A 15,121-nucleotide genomic window follows, 5' to 3' on the forward strand; every position below is an offset into this window, starting at 1 on the left:
GGAAACACCGAGGAGACCGAAGAATGTGCGCTCTGAATCCGGACATCATGTTTTCTGCCTCCACACGAAGGAGCCCCTGAGCAAGGCAGGACTGAGACAGCAGCTCCTGTGTGAATATTATGTAAGGTTGTGCTGGGAAACAGGAGCACACAGTTACACAGTCCCATGACACTGACATTAACATTTATCATGTACATTTACTTAGAAAACAGACTAGATCTACATCTGTTACAATCCTATCTACTAGAAAAACACTCAGAGAGGGCAGTACTCCACCAAGGCTGTTCATTCCCCCATATGTCATTGTCAGAAATGCAGCATATTGTAGAAATGCAGCATGTGTTTATTAGTTATTGATAATACAAATCACGGCTACATAGATTGTGGCCATTTAATATAAATGTACCCACAAACAAAATGGTCTTGCACTGAGTACAGGTGTGTGTTATGCATGTGTACATTATGTACAGATACCGAATCGCATGACCTAAATATGTAGCAGGTGGCGGGAATTGATTGGACTCAGAAACACCCCCATAATTTAATCAATTATTCCTTGTATCATTTCCAATGTATAAGTCCTGATAAGTCCACAGCAGTTAATTTGTAGGAGGATCACAGTCATGTGATGTAGTGTTCACTTGTTGTCATAGTTACAGTGACGCTGTGCTGCTATCTCGCAATGATACAGAAATCTTTAGCAAATCCGTTGATCCAGACTATAAGCTGCATCACGGCCAAAATCTAATCAGTTGGTCCTTGTGTCATTTCTGACCTTCCCTGAAAATTTCATCCATATCCGTTTTTGAGTAATGTTGTGCACAGAAAGACAGACAGAGGGACAAACCAATGCCGATCATCACATATCTCTGCCGCGTTCATTGGCGGAGTAAAAAAAAGCATAAAAATGCATCTCAAGTTTAAAGCACTGGTTTAACAAACAGCATGACTCCCTTCCAATCATGTTCAAAGATGTGTAAAAATACAGTTTTAATGAGAATTTTATTGAAAAATGCTCAAATCTATAAATATACACATTTATTTTAAAAGATTAACCTCTGCTCTGTATTACATCGCTGGTTTGTGCAATGCAGGTTTCAAATTTTCACATTATTATGATCTAAGTTGCCTTTTAGATGAGGACTGACTTCTAAACAACCTGTGATGATAAAATCATTCAACAACTCAGGTTACATGTTACGAGTAGTTTTGCTTCTCTTTCGGTTGTTTCACGGTTCTTTGTTGTCATTTTGCATCTGTGGAAGTTTTGTGTCTGTTTGTGCACCTATTTGTTGTAGTTTTGTGTTTCTTTGTGCTCATTTTACATCTCTGATAGTTATGTTGGATCATTATTTTCTCATTGTAAATGTTTTGTGTCTTTGTATTATTTTTCTGTCTACTTGTGGTTGTCCTAAATCACTCTGTAGTCAGTAGTAGTAGTAGTCTGTGTACCTTTGTTGTAGTTTTATTGTCCTCTGTAAACTCTGGCCTTGTTAATGATTTAGTTTTTTGTTTGCAGTGTTTTTACTGTTGCTTTGTTTGCTTTTCTTTGTGGATGTTTGTCTCTCCATAGCAGTCTTCTGTCACCTTGGAGATGTCATTAATCATTTGTTGTTGTTTGACTCTCTATAGCTGCTTTGTGTCTCATTGTACATTTTTTTGCAGCTCTTTGTGGTCATTTTGCCTGTTGTAGCTGTTGTTTTGTGTCTCATTGTAGTTGTTTTGCAACTCTTTGTAAGAATTTAGTATCTCATTGTCATTGTCCTGTGTCTAATTGTAGTTTTGTATTTCTTTCTGTCATTTTGATTCTTATTGTAGTCATTTTGTGTTTGATTGCAGTTGTTTTGCATCTCTTTGAAGTGGTGTTGTATCTCATTTTAGATTTTTTTTGATGCTCTTTGGTGTCATTTTGCCTGTTGTAGTTGTTTTGTGTCTTATTGTATTTGTTTAGCCGGTTGGAGATGTTTTGTGTCTGTTGTTGATGCGCATTTCCTCTCTCGTTGTACTACTCATTGTGACGTACTAAACTATGTCGTTTTTGTCCATTTTCGGACAAAAAATGACGTATTTTTCCATTTTCGGACAACATACTACATTGACGTTTTTTCTCCATTTTCGGATCACACACTGAACTATGATGGTTTTTTTCCATTTTTGGACAAAAAATTACGTTTTTTTTGTCCATTTTCGGACGACAGACTAAACTATGACTTTTTTGTCAAATTTTCGATGACGTACTAAACTATGACGTTTTTGTCCATTTTTGGACAAAAAAATTACGTATTTTTTCATTTTCGGACAACATACTACGCTGACATTTTTTGTCCGTGTTCGGATGACATACGAAACTATGACGTTTTTTCTCCAATTTCGGATGACACACTAAACTATAATGGTTTTTTTCCTTTATGGACAAAAAATTACGTTTTTTTGTCCATTTTCGGACGACAGACTAAACTATGACTTTTTTGTCAAATTTTCGATGACGAACTAAACTATGAAGTTTTTGTTCATTTTTGGACGAAAAATGACGTTTTTTTTTTTTTTTTCCATTTTCGGACAACATACTACACTATGCTGTTTTTGGTCCATTTTCGGACAACATACTACACTATGCCGTTTTTTCTCCATTTTCAGACGACATACTGAAGTATGACTTTTTTGTCCATTTTCAGACGCCATACTGAAGTATGACTTTTTTGTCCATTTTTCAACGACAAACTAAACTATGATTTTTTTTCCCATTTTCGGATGAAAAATGAAGTTTTTTGTTCATTTTCAGACGACATCCTAAACTATGATGTTTTTGTCCATTTTCAGATGACATACCAAACTATGTAATTTTTTTCCCCATTTTCGGACAAAAAATCACGTTTTTGTCCATGTTTGAACGACATACTAAACTATGACTTTTTTGTCCATTTTTCAATGACAAATTAACTATGATGCTTTTTTCCATTTTCAGACGAAAAATGATGTTTTTTGTCCGTTTTCGGAAGACATACTAAACTATGACATTTTTGTTAATATTCAGATGTCATACTAAACTACAAAGTTTTTCATCCAAGACATGCAGCAAAGGGCCACAAGCGAGAATCGAACCCAGGACACTGCATTTTGACCAGGTCCTGTACACAGGTCACCCACTTAACCCGTTGAGCTATACGGGCGCCCATGACTCCTTGTTTCAAAGAAAACTGCTTTGTAGTGTCTTTCACAGCCTTATTTCATCATATGGCATGTTTTTACCACGTTGAAAAAATCGCCTTTGTTTCCACATACAAACTAAACTATGATGTTTTCTGTCCATTTTCCAACGACTTATAAATTTATGACGTATTTTTTCATTTTCAGATGACTTACTAAACTCTGACGTTTTTGTCCATTTTCGGAGAAAAAAATAATTTTTTTGTCTATTTTCGGACGACATACTATACTATGACCTTTTTTTTCCATTTTCAGACAACATGCTAAACTATGACGTTTTTTAACCATTTTCGGACGACATACTAAACTATGACTTTTTTGTCCTTTTTCGAACGACATACTAAACTATGATTTTTTTTCCATTTTCAGATGAAATATCATGTTTTTTGTGCATTTTCAGACAACATACTAAACGATGAATTTTTTTCTCCATTTTCGGACGACATACTAAACTATGATGTTTTTTCTCTCATTTTGGACAACATACTAAACTATGACGTTTTTATCAGTTTTTGGAGGACATACTAAACGATGACGTTTTTTGTCCATGTTCAGACGACGTACTATACTATGACCTTTTTTTTCCATTTTCAGACAACATGCTAAACGATGACGTTTTTTGACCATTTTCGGACGACATACTAAACTATGACTTTTTTGTCCTTTTTCGAACGACATACTAAACTATGATTCTTTTTTTCCATTTTCAGATGAAAAATCACGTTTTTTGTCCATTTTCAGACAACATACTAAATGATGAATTTTTTTCTCCATTTTCGGACGACATACTAAACTATGATGTTTTTTCTCTCATTTTGGACAACATACTAAACTATGACGTTTTTTCCACATTTTGGACGACATACTAAACTATGATGTTTTTTTCTCTCATTTTGGACAACATACTAAACTATGAAGTTTTTTCCACATTTCGGACGACATACTAAACTATGACGTTTTTGTCACATTTTGGACGACACACTAAACTATGATGTTTTTGTCATTTTTCGGATGACATACTAAACTATGAAGTTTTTCTCACATTTTAGACCACATAGTAAACGATGATGATTATGTCACATTTTGGACGACATACTAAAGTATGACATTTTTTGTCTCAATTTGGACGACATACTAAACTATGACATTTTTGTCATATTTTGGACGACATAGTAAACTATGACGATTATGTCACATTTTGGACGACATACTAAAGTATGGCATTTTTTGTCATATTTTGGACGACATACTAAACTCTGACGTTTATGTCCATTTTCAGACGACATACTAAACTATGAAGTTTTTGTCCATTTTCGGAGAAAAACAAAGAATTTTTTTGTCTGTTTTTGGACGACATACTAAACTATGACGTTTTTGTCACATTTTGGACGACATACTAAACTATGACGTTTTTTTCTCTCATTTTGGACAACATACTAAACTATGAAGTTTTTTCCACATTTTGGACGACATACTAAACTATGATGTTTTTGTCATTTTTTGGATGACATACTAAACTATGAAGTTTTTCTCACATTTCGGACGACAAACTAAACTATGATGTTTTTTTCTCTCATTTTGGACAACATACTAAACTATGAAGTTTTTTCCACATTTCGGACGACATACTAAACTATGACGTTTTTGTCACATTTTGGACGACACACTAAACTATGATGTTTTTGTCATTTTTTGGATGACATACTAAACTATGAAGTTTTTCTCACATTTTAGACCACATAGTAAACGATGATGATTATGTCACATTTTGGACGACATACTAAAGTATGACATTTTTTGTCTCATTTTGGACGACATACTAAACTATGTCATTTTTGTCATATTTTGGACGACATAGTAAACTATGACGATTATGTCACATTTTGGACGACATACTAAACTCTGACGTTTATGTCCATTTTCAGACGACATACTAAACTATGAAGTTTTTGTCCATTTTCGGAGAAAAAGAAAGAATTTTTTTGTCTGTTTTTGGACGACATACTAAACTATGACGTTTTTTCTCTCATTTTGGACAACATACTAAACTATGAAGTTTTTTCCACATTTCGGACGACATACTAAACTATGACGTCTTTGTCACATTTTGGACGACACACTAAACTATGACGTTTTCTTCTCTCATTTTGGACAACATACTAAACTATGAAGTTTTTTCCACATTTCGGACGACATACTAAACTATGACGTTTTTGCCACATTTCGGACGACATACTAAACTATGACGTTTTTGCCACATTTCGGACTACATACTAAACTATGACGTTTTTGCCACATTTCGGACTACATACTAAACTATGACGTTTTTGTCACGTTTTGGACCACATAGTAAACTATAACGATTATGTCACATTTTGGACGACATACAACTATGATGTTTTTTCCACATTTTGGATGACGTACTAAACTATGACTCAGAGAGCGCAGACCTCCGCCAAGGATATTGACATTCCCATGGAACATTGTATTCACATACATTCATGTAAAATTTAGAAATTGAAGTATTGTTTTGTATTTTCATGGAAACATAAGACATATATTTTCATGAACAACTTTGTTCCATTCTTAATAAGACATGTATTTTTATGAACAATTTTATTCCATTCTTAATTCATCAACAGGGAGAGAGGAAAACAGGAAACCCATGCAGCAAAGGATCATGAGCTGGAATTGAACCTGTGTCTCTGACACAGTTCTGTTTACAAATCACCTTCTTAACCAGTTGAGCTATCTGGACACCTTGTTCCAATCTGTTGGACGACACACTAAACTATGACGTTTTTGTCACATTTTGGACGACATACTAAACTATGACGTTTTTTCTCTCATTTTGGACAACATACTAAACTATGATGTTTTTGTCACATTTTGGACGACATACTAAACTATGACGTTTTTGTCACATTTTGGACGACAAACTAAACTATGACGTTTTTGTCACATTTCGGACGACACACTAAACTATGACGTTTTTGTCACATTTTGGACGACATACTAAACTATGACGTTTTTGTCACATTTTGGACGACATACTAAACTATGACGTTTTTTCTCTCATTTTGGACAACATACTAAACTATGACGTTTTTTCCACATTTCGGACGACATACTAAACTATGATTTTTTTGTCACATTTTGGACGACAAACTAAACTATGACGTTTTTGTCATATTTTGGACGACAAACTAAACTATGACGTTTTTGTCACATTTTGGACGACAAACTAAACTATGACGTTTTTCTCACATTTCGGACGACACACTAAACTATGACGTTTTTGTCACATTTTGGACGACATACTAAACTATGACGTTTTTGTCACATTTTGGACGACATACTAAACTATGACGTTTTTGTCATATTTTGGACGACAAACTAAACTATGACGTTTTTTCTCTAATTTTGGACAATATACTAAACTATGACGTTTTTTCCACATTTCGGACGACATACTAAACTATGACGTTTTTGTTACATTTTGGACGCCAAACTAAACTATGACGTTTTTTCTCTCATTTTTGGACGACATGACGTTTTTGTCACATTTTGGACGACATACTAAACTATGACGTTTTTGTCACATTTTGGACGACATACTAAACTATGACGTTTTTGTCGCATTTTGGACGACGTACTAAACTATGACGTTTTTGTCACATTTTGGACGACATCCTAAACTATAATGTTTTTGTCATTTTTTGGATCACATCCTAAACTATGACGTTTTTGTCACATTTTGGACGACATACTAAACTATGACATTTTTGTCACATTTTGGACGACAAACTAAACTATGACGTTTTTGTCACATTTTGGACGACATACTAAACTATGACGTTTTTGTTACATTTTGGACGACATCCTAAACTATAATGTTTTTGTCATTTTTTGGATCACATCCTAAACTATGACGTTTTTGTCACATTTTGGACCACATAGTAAACTATAACGATTATGTCACATTTTGGATGACATACAACTATGATGTTTTTTCCACATTTTGGATGACATACTAAACTATGACTCAGAGAGCGCAGACCTCCGCCAAGGATATTGACATTCCCATGGAACATTGTATTCACATACATTCATGTACAATTTAGAAATTGAAGCATTGTTTTGTATTTTCATGGAAACATAAGACATATATTTTCATGAACAATTTTATTCCATTCTTAATTCATCAACAGGGAGAGAGGAAAACAGGAAACCCATGCAGTAAAGGATCATGAGCTGGAATTGAATCTGTGTCTCTGACACAGTTCTGTTTACAAATCACCTTCTTAACCAGTTGAGCTATCTGAACACCTTGTTCCAATCTGTTGGATGACATACTAACCTATGACGTTTTTGTCACATTTTGGACGACATACTAAACTATGACGTTTTTTCTCTCATTTTGGACAACATACTAAACTATGACGTTTTTGTCACATTTTGGACGACATACTAAACTATGACGTTTTTGTCACATTTTGGACGACATACTAAACTATGACGTTTTTTCTCTCATTTTGGACAACATACTAAACTATGATGTTTTTGTCACATTTTGGACAACATACTAAACTATGATGTTTTTGTCACATTTTGGACGACACACTAAACTATGACGTTTTTGTCATATTTTGGACGACAAACTAAACTATGACGTTTTTTCTCTAATTTTGGACAATATACTAAACTATGACGTTTTTTCCACATTTCGGACGACATACTAAACTATGATTTTTTTGTCACATTTTGGACGACAAACTAAACTATGACGTTTTTGTCATATTTTGGACGACAAACTAAACTATGACGTTTTTGTCACATTTTGGACGACAAACTAAACTATGACGTTTTTCTCACATTTCGGACGACACACTAAACTATGACGTTTTTGTCACATTTTGGACGACATACTAAACTATGACGTTTTTGTCACATTTTGGACGACATACTAAACTATGACGTTTTTGTCATATTTTGGACGACAAACTAAACTATGACGTTTTTTCTCTAATTTTGGACAATATACTAAACTATGACGTTTTTTCCACATTTCGGACGACATCCTAAACTATGACGTTTTTGTCACATTTTGGACGCCAAACTAAACTATGACGTTTTTTCTCTCATTTTTGGACGACATGACGTTTTTGTCACATTTTGGATGACATACTAAACTATGACGTTTTTTCTCTCATTTTGGACAACATACTAAACTATGACGTTTTTGTCACATTTTGGACGACATACTAAACTATGACGTTTTTGTCGCATTTTGGACGACGTACTAAACTATGACGTTTTTGTCACATTTTGGACGACATCCTAAACTATGACATTTTTGTCACATTTTGGACGACAAACTAAACTATGACGTTTTTGTCACATTTTGGACGACATACTAAACTATGACGTTTTTGTTACATTTTGGACGACATCCTAAACTATAATGTTTTTGTCATTTTTTGGATCACATCCTAAACTATGACGTTTTTGTCACATTTTGGACCACATAGTAAACTATAACGATTATGTCACATTTTGGATGACATACAACTATGATGTTTTTTCCACATTTTGGATGACATACTAAACTATGACTCAGAGAGCACAGACCTCCGCCAAGGATATTGACATTCCCATGGAACATTGTATTCACATACATTCATGTACAATTTAGAAATTGAAGCATTGTTTTGTATTTTCATGGAAACATAAGACATATATTTTCATGAACAATTTTATTCCATTCTTAATTCATCAACAGGGAGAGAGGAAAACAGGAAACCCATGCAGTAAAGGATCATGAGCTGGAATTGAATCTGTGTCTCTGACACAGTTCTGTTTACAAATCACCTTCTTAACCAGTTGAGCTATCTGAACACCTTGTTCCAATCTGTTGGATGACATACTAACCTATGACGTTTTTGTCACATTTTGGACGACATACTAAACTATGACGTTTTTGTCATATTTTGGACGACAAACTAAACTATGACGTTTTTTCTCTCATTTTGGACAACACACTAAACTATGACGTTTTTTCCACATTTCGGACGACATACTAAACTATGACGTATTTGTCACAGTTTGGACGACATACTAAACTATGACGTTTTTGTCATATTTTGGACGACAAACTAAACTATGACGTTTTTTCTCTCATTTTGGACAACACACTAAACTATGACGTTTTTTCCACATTTCGGACGACATACTAAACTATGACGTATTTGTCACATTTTGGACGACATACTAAACTGATGTTTTTGTCACATTTTGGACGACAAACTAAACTATGACGTTTTTGTCACATTTTGGACGACATACTAAACTATGACGTTTTTGTCACATTTTGGACGACATACTAAACTATGATGTTTTTGTCACATTTTGGACGACAAACTAAACTATGACGTTTTTGTCACATTTCGGACGACATACTAAACTATGACGTTTTTGTCACATTTCGGACGACACACTAAACTATGATGTTTTTGTCACATTTTGGACGACATACTAAACTATGACGTTTTTGTCACATTTTGGACGACATACTAAACTATGAAGTTTTTGTCACATTTTGGACGACAAACTAAACTATGACGTTTTTGTCACATTTTGGACGACATCCTAAACTATGACGTTTTTGTCACATTTTGGACGACATCCTAAACTATGACGTTTTTGTCACATTTTGGACGACAAACTAAACTATGACGTTTTTGTCACATTTTGGACGACATACTAAACTATGACGTTTTTGTCACATTTTGGACGACAAACTAAACTATGACGTTTTTGTCACATTTTGGACGACACACTAAACTATGACATTTTTGTCACATTTTGGACGACAAACTAAACTATGACGTTTTTGTCACATTTTGGACGACATACTAAACTATGACATTTTTGTCACATTTTGGACGACAAACTAAACTATGACGTTTTTGTCACATTTTGGACGACATACTAAACTATGACGTTTTTGTTACATTTTGGACGACAAACTAAACTATGACGTTTTTGTTACATTTTGGACGACATACTAAACTATGACGTTTTTGTTACATTTTGGACGACAAACTAAACTATGACGTTTTTGTTACATTTTGGACGACAAACTAAACTATGACGTTTTTGTCACATTTTGGACGACATACTAAACTATGACGTTTTTGTTACATTTTGGACGACACACTAAACTATGACGTTTTTGTTACATTTTGGACGACAAACTAAACTATGACGTTTTTGTCACATTTTGGACGACATACTAAACTATGACGTTTTTGTTACATTTTGGACGACAAACTAAACTATGACGTTTTTTCTCTCATTTTGGACAACATACTAAACTATGACGTTTTTGTCACATTTTGGACGACATACTAAACTATGACGTTTTTGTCACATTTTGGACGACATACTAAACTATGATGTTTTTGTCACATTTTGGACGACATACTAAACTATGACGTTTTTGTCACGTTTTGGACGACAAACTAAACTATGACGTTTTTGTCACGTTTTGGACGACATACTAAACTATGACGTTTTTGTCACATTTTGGACGACACACTAAACTATGACGTTTTTGTCACATTTTGGACGACACACTAAACTATGACGTTTTTGTCACATTTTGGACGACACACTAAACTATGATGTTTTTGTCACATTTTGGACCACATAGTAAACTATAACGATTATGTCACATTTTGGACGACATACAACTATGATGTTTTTTCCACATTTCGGATGACATACTAAACTATGACTCAGAGAGTGCAGACCTCCGCCAAGGATATTGACATTCCCATGGAACATTGTATTCACATACATTCATGTACGATTTAGAAATTGAAGTATTGTTTTGTATTTTCATGGAAACATAAGACATATATTTTCATGAACAATTTTATTCGATTCTTAATAAGACATATATTTTCATGAACAATTTTATTCCATTCTTAATAAGACATGTATTTTCATGAACAATTTTATTCCATTCTTAATTCATCAACAGGGAGAGAGGAAAACAGGAAACCCATGCAGTAAAGGATCAGGAGCTGGAATTGAACCTGTGTCTCTGACACAGTTCTGTTTACAAATCACCTTCTTAACCAGTTGAGCTATCTGAACACCTTGTTATAATCTGTTGGACGACATACTAACCTATGATGTTTTTGTCATATTTTGGACCACATACTAAACCACATACTAAAAAATTCAAAGTGATCCAGAATCCAGGATCCTTTCTGGATTGCCACCAAAATTAAATCAGCTCTTCCTCTTACCATAGTTTACATACCCTGAAAATTTCATCTGAATCTGTACAGGCGTTTTTGAGTTATCTTGCTAGCAGTCAGACGGACACACAAACGCTGGGTGTCACATAACCTCCTTGGCGGAGGTAACTATCACTTTATTGTCCATTTTCACACAACATGCTAAACTATGATGTTTTTCATCCATTTTCAGACAACATACTGTATTATGTTGGTTTTTTCCATTTTTGGAGGACATACTAAAGTATGGCGTTTTTCATCCAAGACATGCAGCAAAGGGCCATGAGCGGGAATCGAATCCAGGTCACTGCATTTTGACCAGGCCCTATACATGGGCCACTCACTTAACCCGTTGAGCTATACGGGTACCCATGATTTCTTTTTTCAAAGAAAACTGCTCTGTAGTATCTTTCACGGCGTACTATACTATGACGTTTTCTTTTCCATTTTCAGATGACATGCTAAACTATGACATTTTTTGACCATATTCGGACGACATACTAAACTTTGACTTTTTTTTCCATTTTCAGACAAAAATTACTTTTTTTGTCCATTTTTGGACAACATATGAAACGATGAATTTTTTTTCTCCATTTTTGGACGACATACTACACTATGACGTTTTTGGTCCTTTTCGGACGAAAAATCACGTTTGTCGTCTATTTTCGGACGACATCCTAAATTATGACGTTGTAGTCCATTTTCAGAACACATACTAAACTATGAAATTTTTGTCCATTTTCAGACATCATACTAAACTGTGACGTTTTTTGTCCATTTTCGAAAGACATACTAAACTATGACATTTTTTTCCATTTTCGGACGAAAAATCACTTTTTTGTCCATGTTCAGACGATATACTAAACTATGATGTTTTTGTCCATTTTCGGACGACATACTAAACTATGATGTTTTTGTCCATTTTCAGATGATAGATAGATAGATAGATAGATAGATAGATAGATAGACAGATAGATAGATAGATAGATAGATGTACTAAACTATGTCGTTGTTTTCCCATTTTCGGACGAAAAATCACGTTTTTTGTCCATTTTCAGACGACATACTAAACTATGACGTTTTTTTGTCCATTTTCGGACGATGTTCCATAGTAGAACCTTCACTGTAAAAACATCCTAGTAAGGTGTGTTGCTCAAAAAATATTACGAACGACTGTCTAGGGTCGCTGAGGAGATCCCTTCATCCAACTGGATCCAAAGCAAACGGACAACGACCTTGAGTTTGGGTACAAAAAAGGGTACAAAAAAACAGCACCCATTTGAACAGTAAAAGGCTTCAAGCAGCAGCTTGCAGGAAACTGAATTTTCATGGGCCTGTTTGCGATTCAGATGTGAGAACATTTAACTTTGTTAGCCTTGTCATAACCTGGTTAAATATTCTGGGTGTTGACCTGCTTTCAGTTCGTAAAAATGGACCAACCATGTAGCAAATAGTCTAGTTTGGCTGTAATCAGCTCTGACTGTCAGGCATCTGCTATTTCTTCTCCTCAGTTTTGAGGTTCCGGTATTGATTATTGCTGTTTTATTGTCACAATGTCATGACTGACTGGTACACTTGAATAGAGTCAATATTAATGTAATTAGTAAATCTAGTGCTTCTCGTAGTATAGCGGTCTGCAGTGAAAAGGTTTATTACGTTTAAAGAGTGTTCACCACACAGGAAAAGTTCACAGCAATAGAATTAAACTGCCGTATACATGCATGGAAGGTATTACTGGACTTTGGAGGAGTCAGATGTTTGGTGTCTCTGAAGCAGTGTCAGCTTAAGAGAATGCCACTGAACCAGTTTGATCTTCCAGTTAGTTCCTCATGTGATCAGTGCATTCCTGCATACAGGGAAGAAATAATCACGGAAATGAGGGATAAAGATGTTTTTGGGCTGATTTCTGTCTCAGAGCCCGCGTAGGTGTAAAGACAGTGGTGCCATCTGATCTGTTTCATCAGATATGTCTCATAAGAAGCGAGCACGCTCCTTATTTTAAGACTCAGGTTTAAGCTCAACACGAACAACACAAAGAAACAACCAAAGTTTCAGCTCTGACCGACAGCAGGAAGACTCGAGGTGTGTATGTACATTTAGGCTCATAATTCTCATGATGCGTTATTAGGGGTTTTAATTTTGGATTTAAAAATAACTGGAAGTTCTACAGTCGTTTCATTTTTTGATTGCTTGTCAAATGTCTTAGTTCATGCTTTTGTTATTTCCTGTGTAGACATATCACACTGCGGTTCTTTACAGTTGTTGTGCTATTATTATTGCCAGTCAAAATCTACTGAATTATTGTATTATCCAAGTCTACTGTGACCCATATGTACTTTTATGGTAAGATATTTTTAACATTCCAGATTAGAAAGGTGAAGGCTGACATTTCCGATAGCAGAATTGTCTTTTAAGAATGTTTAGAACTAGATCTAGGGATCATCTTCTGTATGAAAGCCAAGAAAGGTAACGACAGCTAACATTTTACAAGCAGGAAAGATTTGACCGTTTACTAAATATTCTACAGGAATCATAACACTAATTTGAATTTATGTGTTCTGAAACTCAGTTTTCCTTTTGTAACCATGATTTTTTTTAAAATTTTGGTGAAATAAAACACTTTGAATTTTTGTAAAAGCTTGAATCATTTTAGATAAAACAACAACGTTTTGCAATCCCTTAAAAACCCAATCACGATTTAAAATTTGTGCAACAGTGACAAACTACACATTTAAATGAGGGGAATTTAAACCACATAGTAGATATTCAGCTCTTTCCTCAGATTTCTAAATGTTGCTCTGTTGTGAAAAACCAAACTGGCCTGTAGAACAAGCTTTATATTTTTTATCTTGTATTTCCTCCTCCTGCAGGTATGGGTGGTTCCTCCTTTAAAAAAATCTTTTTCTGGAAAAAGAAGAAGAAATCTCCTTTGAAGAGAGCCATGAATCAACTGAAGGGGGCGCTACCCAATAAGAAACGCAAGCAGCTGAATAAGCAACTGGATAAACTGAGTCTGGATAAACGGAGGAGGGAAAAACATTCCAAGAAGAGGTTCTCACTGACAACAGACAAGAAAGTGCCGATATCACTGAAAAGACTTTCTCTTGGTAACATACGGAAGGAGTCGATTCAAAACGCTTCAGTGGAAGGGAAGCAGAAGAACAAAGGAGGGCTGGTAAGAGTCGGAGAGCAGATTAAAAAGAAATTTTCTCAATAACACAAAAAAGGGATTGGCGCTCAACCAGAGCCTGTTCCTCCCTCTGTGAACCTGAGGGAAGAAAACGAGGCAAAACTATCCAAGAAGAAATTCCCTGATATCATGAGATCCCTTCGTCCAACTGGATCCAAAGCAAACGGACAACGACCTTGAGTTTGGCAGAAAGACTGAAGAAAACATGTCAGTAAGGAGAGCGAGAAAGATACACAAAGGTTTTTTTTTAATGGCATCACAGACTTATGAGAGCAGATGATCACAGAGAGACACAAAACATGATGTTACATCCAAAAAAGTTCCTTCCCTTTAACATTTTGATGTCAGTTTTACTTGATATTTACAATAAACCAGCCAAAACTTCATGCTTCTTGTTCAGTTGGTCGTGCTTCAT

At 34.9% G+C, this 15,121-nt stretch overlaps 1 long non-coding RNA gene across 1 annotated transcript; it reads left to right on the top strand.

Annotated features, from left to right (window-relative positions):
- The first annotated feature begins 2 nt into the window (after positions 1–2).
- On the top strand, positions 3–15,092 carry LOC127533366 (uncharacterized). Its single transcript, XR_007941121.1, has 2 exons — positions 3–121; positions 14,387–15,092. It is a non-coding gene; the product is annotated as an uncharacterized LOC127533366 (long non-coding RNA).
- Positions 15,093–15,121: the final 29 nt, after the last annotated feature.

The sequence above is a fragment of the Acanthochromis polyacanthus genome, chromosome 3, assembly GCF_021347895.1.
Source record: "Acanthochromis polyacanthus isolate Apoly-LR-REF ecotype Palm Island chromosome 3, KAUST_Apoly_ChrSc, whole genome shotgun sequence".
In the NCBI taxonomy this organism is placed as follows: Eukaryota; Metazoa; Chordata; class Actinopteri; family Pomacentridae; genus Acanthochromis; species Acanthochromis polyacanthus.